Raw genomic sequence first — 6,422 nt, 5'->3', positions numbered from 1 at the left:
TTGTCTCAAACTTTTTTTTCTTAAGGCCCCTTTCACATAAGAGTTTCATCAGAGTCTGATCAGTTAAAAATTGACATTTTCCAGGGGGCGCCTGGCTTCTGACATGTGCGGCCCGTCTAGATTGAGCTTTACAATATACTGTTTTTCTTTATCACCCTGCCACTAACCCGGCCCAAACCATACCTTGCCAAAGGTTAGAAGATTCTCCCACTGGAGTGTCGTTAAAATGAGAGAATATCTGAGCTCCCTGCATGCTGATGCAGGGAGCGAGGACTTGCATGTGTGGGTGCCCCCCTTGTCTCCTCACTGTAAGTCCTTTCTGGGAGGCAGGTCTGGGCAGCTGAATGCCTGCATGATTACGGTGGCTCCATTCTCCCACTACTTTTGGGTTCGAGTGCCGGGTCACCTTTTGGACACCAAGTCACAAGAGGAGGGGCTCAGAATGACATTGCAAGGTTTGGCGCCAAATTTGAAAATATAAGCAAGCTTCTTGTTGGTATGTGTTGCTGATACTTTGTCCCATATTAGCCATGGATCCTGAGCCCCGTAGTCCTGATGAGCCTAGCAATGCCCCTGCCCAGGTATGTCCCTCCTGCTTGACAAGTCTTAAGGGGGTCCCAGTCTTAAAGGGGTGCTTCCCTTCCCACCCCTAAATTTAGAAGAGTTAAGAGATGCTTTAAAAAGCCTCCCAAGGAGAAAAGCTGTGGGAACAGATGGTATTCCTACAGAGGTTATATCATCCTTCTCTGCGATTTTATTGCCATAACTTTTAAAGGTGTACAATTACTCTTATGCAAAAGGGATGTTACCAGAATCAATGAAAGAGGCTATAATTATATTGCTGTTGAAGGACGGTAAATCCCCTCAGGTGGAGTCATACCGGCCGATCTCCTTGCTGAATATCCACTATAAACTTTAAGCTAACATCTTAGCATCTTGACTGCAAAAAGTTATTCGGTCGGTGGTTCATAATGATCAGTCGGGATTCATGCCGGGGAGATCGGTTAGGCAAAATATCATGCGTACATGGTGGAACATTCAAACTCAATGTGAGGCTCTGGGTAATTGAATGGTGGTCTCACTCGATGCAGTAAAAGCCTTTGACCGCATCGAGTGGGACTACATTTGGTTAGTGTTGGAAAGGATGGGGTTTGGGCAACAATTCATTGGTTGGATAAGGCTGCTTTATGGTGGCCCAATGGCAAGAGTAAGCGTGAATGGCAGCGCCTCTGCTGCATGGCAGCTGCAAAGGGGAACCCGTCGAGGGTGCCCTCTGTCACGCTTGCTCTTTGCGGTAGTTCTAGAGCCTCTGGCTTGCAGTATAAGAATATGTGAGCAGCTAAGGGGGTTTATACGTGGTCCATTGGAAGATCGATTGTTGCTGCATGCTGACGACTTGTTACTTTTCTTGGATCAATCTGATGATGTGATAACTACAGTCATTAATTTGATTGAATCCAATGGTTATCTGTCAGGTATTAAAATGAATTGGCAAAAGCCATCATGTCTCTTTTAGGACACCGTAGTGAGTAGTACTGAAATCTCTGGACAACTCTAGGTGGTAGATAATATTAATTATCTGGGAATTGTGATTAGTACTGCTCCAAAAAGTTAGACAAACATTTTCTGTTTGGGCCAGAATGCACATCCCAATGGCTTCTAGTCTGGTCCTTTTAAAAATGGTTATATTACCCAAAGTTATTTTCATTTTACAGAACTGCCCAATAATAATTCCTCTTAGGATATATAAAACACTGGAAGCACAAATAAGAAATTTTATTTGGTGTGGTAAGAGGGCACATATTAGCTTGGATAAATTATATTACCCAGTCAATGAAGGGGGTTTGGCACTCCTGAATTTTCGTAGGTATTTTTTGTCAGCACAAATACAGAACATTGTAGAATGTAATTTAGATTTGGTGCACTATATTATTGGGAACCAATACGGATTTCTAAAGGGATATAGTACTTGGGGAATTTTAGAATCCAATGTGTTCTCGCAAATTGAGTTTAAGTTTCCCATTTTCACAATGATGCAATGGGTATGGGAGCAGTTGAAATTAATTGTGGGTTGTAAGGTTTTTTTTGATGAGACACCTCTATGGGGGTTTAATAAATTGACTCTAGGTCCCTTAGAGAATTCACATGTATGGACAGATAAAGGGATTTTATATATTCACCAGGTTTTAGATGAAAGAGGATTCAAATCATTTGAGGAATTGTGTTTGGAATACGGTCTGAATGCTAAGGATTGGTTTTACTATGTGCAATTCAGGTATGCTTTCAATGTGGTCCTTGGGGAAGAACATATTGGGGCAGATTTACTTACCCGGTCCATTCGCGATCCAGCGGCGCGCTCTGTGTGGAGGATTTGGGTCTTCCGGCGATTCACTAAGGTAGTTCCCGATGTCCACTAGGTGTCGCTGCTGCGCTGAAGTTTTGTCTGAGTGCGCTGAAGTTTACCAAGCCAGGCCGGGTGCAGGTAAGCGCGTGTCAAGCGACAATTTTTTTTTTTTTTAATATATTTTTTTTTAATGCTGCGGTTTTTTCCAAATCCGTTGGGTTTTCGTGCGGCCACGGCCCATGATTTCCGTCGCGTGCACGCCGGCGACGATGCGCCACAATCCGATCGCGTGCGCCAAAACCCCTTGGCAATTCGGGGAAAACTGAAAAATTCAGGTAACCCGCCGGAAAAACGCGATTTGGGCCCTTAGTAAATGACCCCCATTATGTTTAGGATGATATTCCAATAGGAGAGGTTTCATGGCAAAGGTTTATCAGCAATTGAAAACATCGAAATGGGAATGGCCAGCCATTCAGAGTTATAACAAATGGAAAAAGTGAATTAGTCTTACCGGTAATTCCATTTCCTTAGTCCACCATGACGGCCCACCTGGAGGATGACCCCTTGACTCTGTAGGGACAGGAAGCAGAGAAGTTAAAAGGCCCCACCCCGGCATCCGTACTCCAGTGTCTACCAAATAACTACACCGGCTTGGATGCAACCCGATTTATTGCCTGTTAATATGCACAAACAATTAAATCAAGCAAGATTTTAAATAAATTAAATCCCATACCTAGGGTGGGAAAAAATATATGGGCCGTCATGGTGGACTAAGGAAATGGAATTACCGGTAAGACTAATTCACTTTTTCCCTTACGGCCCACCTGGAGATATACCAGATGAATTATTTTTTAGGGAGGGACTACGGCCTGTAGTATCTTTCTCCCAAAGGAAAGGTCCATGTTATTCGGAATGTCCAGTCTGTAATGTTTAGCGAAGGTAAGTGAAGAAGACCAGGTAGCCGCTTTACATATCTGCTCAATTGTGGCTCCTCTTCTTTCAGCCCAGGAGGTAGCCATCGCTCTTGTGGAATGGGCTTTTATGGTATCTGGCGCAGCCATATTCAGAGACTCATAAGCCTCTTTGATGACGGTTTTTATCCATCTGGATAAGGATGTTTTTGAGGCCTTCTTCCCTTTGTTTTTTCCTTGGAATTGGAGAAGAATATTAGAGTCTTTCCGCCAGCTCTTAGAGACTTCTATGTACCTGAGTACTATTCTTCTTACATCCAGGGAATGCCAGCTGATTTCCTTAGCGGCTCTTGGATTCTGGCAAAATGAAGGTAGGACCACTTCCTGATTTCGGTGGAAAGCTGTGCAAACCTTGGGGACAAAGTTTGGGTCAAGCGTTAAAATGATCCTGTCATCTGAAATTAAACAATAAGGTTCATTTATAGATAGAGCCTGAATCTCGCCAATCCTTCTTGCAGTAGTGATTGCAATTAAGAAGGCAGTTTTCAAGGTAAGGTTTCTAAGGCTTACAGATTCAATTGGTTCAAATTGAGGTCCAGTAAGAAAATTTAGCACTAAGGATAAGTCCCAGGGAGCTACTGAAGGTTTCACTGAGGGCCTGATTCGGACAGTCGCTTTTACAAACCTCTTTATCCATCTATGATCCGCCAGGGATGAATCAAAGAACACACTTAGTGCTGCAATCTGGACTTTAAGGGTACTAGTTTTAAGGCCCATGTCGAACCCGGCTTGCAGGATTTCTAAGATCTGTAAGATATTAGGAGAAGATTGATTGGGAACTGCTGGACCACAGAAAGAAATAAACTTCTTCCATATCTTCAGGTAAATAGCTGAGGTAACTGGTTTTCTACTGGATTGTAGAGTAGAGATTACCTTGTCCGAAAGGCCTTTTGCCCTCAAAAGGCTCCTTTCAGGATCCAGGCCGAGAGCTTGAGATCCTGTGGCTTCGGATGAAAGAGTGGCCCTTGATGGAGGAGATCTTCCTGAATGGGTAGCATTAGAGGTTCTGCTAGAGCCATCTTCTTTAGGAGCGGAAACCAGCTCTTTTTGGGCCAGAAAGGAACAATGAGAATGACCTTGGATTCGTCTCTTTGAATTTTCCGAAGAACTCTTGCAATTATAGGCAGAGGAGGAAAGGCATATGCCAGAGGAGCATCCCACTTGTGGCTGAATGCATCTAACTTCGAGGTGGTCTCTGAATAACTGAGAGAGTAGAAAAGTTCCGCTTTCGTATTTTCTCTGGTGGCAAAAAGATCCACTACAGGTATTCCCCACATCTGGGTTAGAAGCTGGAATATTTTTTGGTTCAGACACCATTCGTTGTGGTCTAGTTTTTTCCTGCTCAGAAAATCTGCCACTTTGTTGTCCTTCCCTCTCAGATGAACTGCTGATAGAGACTTGATGTTCGATTCTGCCCATGAGAATATTTCGCTCGAGAGGTCTGAAAGGTCTGGAGATCTTGTACCCCCTTGATGCTGTAAGTAGGCTATTGTCGTTGAGTTGTCCGATAGGACTTCCACGTGTTGTCCCACCAGGAGATGACTGGCTGTCTTCAGGGTTTCCAGGACTGCCCTCAGTTCTCGATAGTTGGACGACATTCTTTGGATAGGAGGAGGCCAACTTCCCTGGAAGAAGGATCCTGCTATGTTCGCACCCCAGCCCTTTTGACTTGCATCTGTCTGGACTATAGATAGGGGCCAAGGATGCCATGGAACTCCCTTCTGTAGGTGTGTAGGAATGGTCCACCACACTAAGGACTGTTTGACCGCAGGAGTAATGCTGATGTAATTGTCCAGATGTAGGGGATCTTTGTCCCATGATTGCAGTATCCAGCCTTGCAGGACTCTCGTATGGTTCTGTGCCCACTGGACACACTGGATGCAAGAAGTTAACTGCCCTAGGAGCTTCATAGCATCTCTTATCGAGCATCTTTGGCGATGGAGAAAAATGTTTACCTGACCTACCAGGCGTTCTGACTTTTCTCTGGGAAGATAAGATTTCTGGTTCACAGAGTCCAGGAGGGTTCCCAGGAAAAGGATCTGAGTATCTGGATGCAAGGCAGACTTCTCCCAGTTTATAATCCATCCCAGATTCTGTAGCGTTTGGATTGTAAAGTCTCGGTGTAGAATAAGTTCTTCTCGATTTTTCGCTATTATGAGTAAGTCGTCCAGATATGGAACGACCAGGACTTGATGTGTTCTTAAGAAGGCTACGACCTCTATGATGATTTTTGAAAATACTCTTGGCGCTGATGCTATCCCGAAAGGTAGAGACCTGTATTGGAAGCATAGTTTCTTCCCCTGTGGTGAGACTATTGCGAACCTCAGAAACTTTTGAGACGGAAGGTAGATAGGGACGTGGTAATACGCATCCTTCAGGTCTATCGTGCACATGTAGGCTCCTGGATGGATCAGTGTTACTGCAGACTTTATTGACTCCATCTTGAACTTCCTGTACAAGAGATGCTGGTTCAAACCTTTGAGGTTGCAAATCATCCTGTGGGATCCATTTGGCTTTTGAATGAGAAACAAGGGCTTTTGGCTTTTGAATGAGAAGTGACCGCTCTTCCATTTTTCTTCTGGAACAGGTGTAATTACATCCATCTGAATGAGTTTCTGGACTTCCTGAAAAATTAAAGCAGTCAACTTTTGAGACTCCAGCCTGGTCAGGATAAACTTGTGGGGAGGAAGAGATGTTAATTCTAGCTTGTACCCTTGCTTTATTATGTCCAGAATCCAAGGGTTGGATGTGATCTGGGACCATCGTGCAAGGAACCCTAGTAACCTTCCTCCCACTCTGGCGTCATTGTCTCCCAAATGAGGTTGAATTACTGGAGCTGAGGAGGAAGCCTCTACCTCTACCTCCTTTCGGATGGCTCCAGCGCCCTTGCTTGCCTTTTCCTTTCTTTTTGTCCGCCGCCTTCTCCAGAATAGAGTCAAGTTCAGGACCAAACACAAATTCTCCCTCAAATGGAATGCTGCAAAGTTTGGACTTTGACCTGAAATCCCCACACCATTGCCTTAGCCATAGCGCTCTTCTAGTTGCAATGGACAATGCTCCTTCTTTTGCAGAGAACCTGACGGATTCGCCAGATGCATCGGCAATAA

The sequence above is a fragment of the Engystomops pustulosus genome, chromosome 1, assembly GCF_040894005.1.
Source record: "Engystomops pustulosus chromosome 1, aEngPut4.maternal, whole genome shotgun sequence".
NCBI classification, from domain to species: Eukaryota; Metazoa; Chordata; class Amphibia; order Anura; family Leptodactylidae; genus Engystomops; species Engystomops pustulosus.
This window is presented reverse-complemented; position numbering follows the sequence as displayed.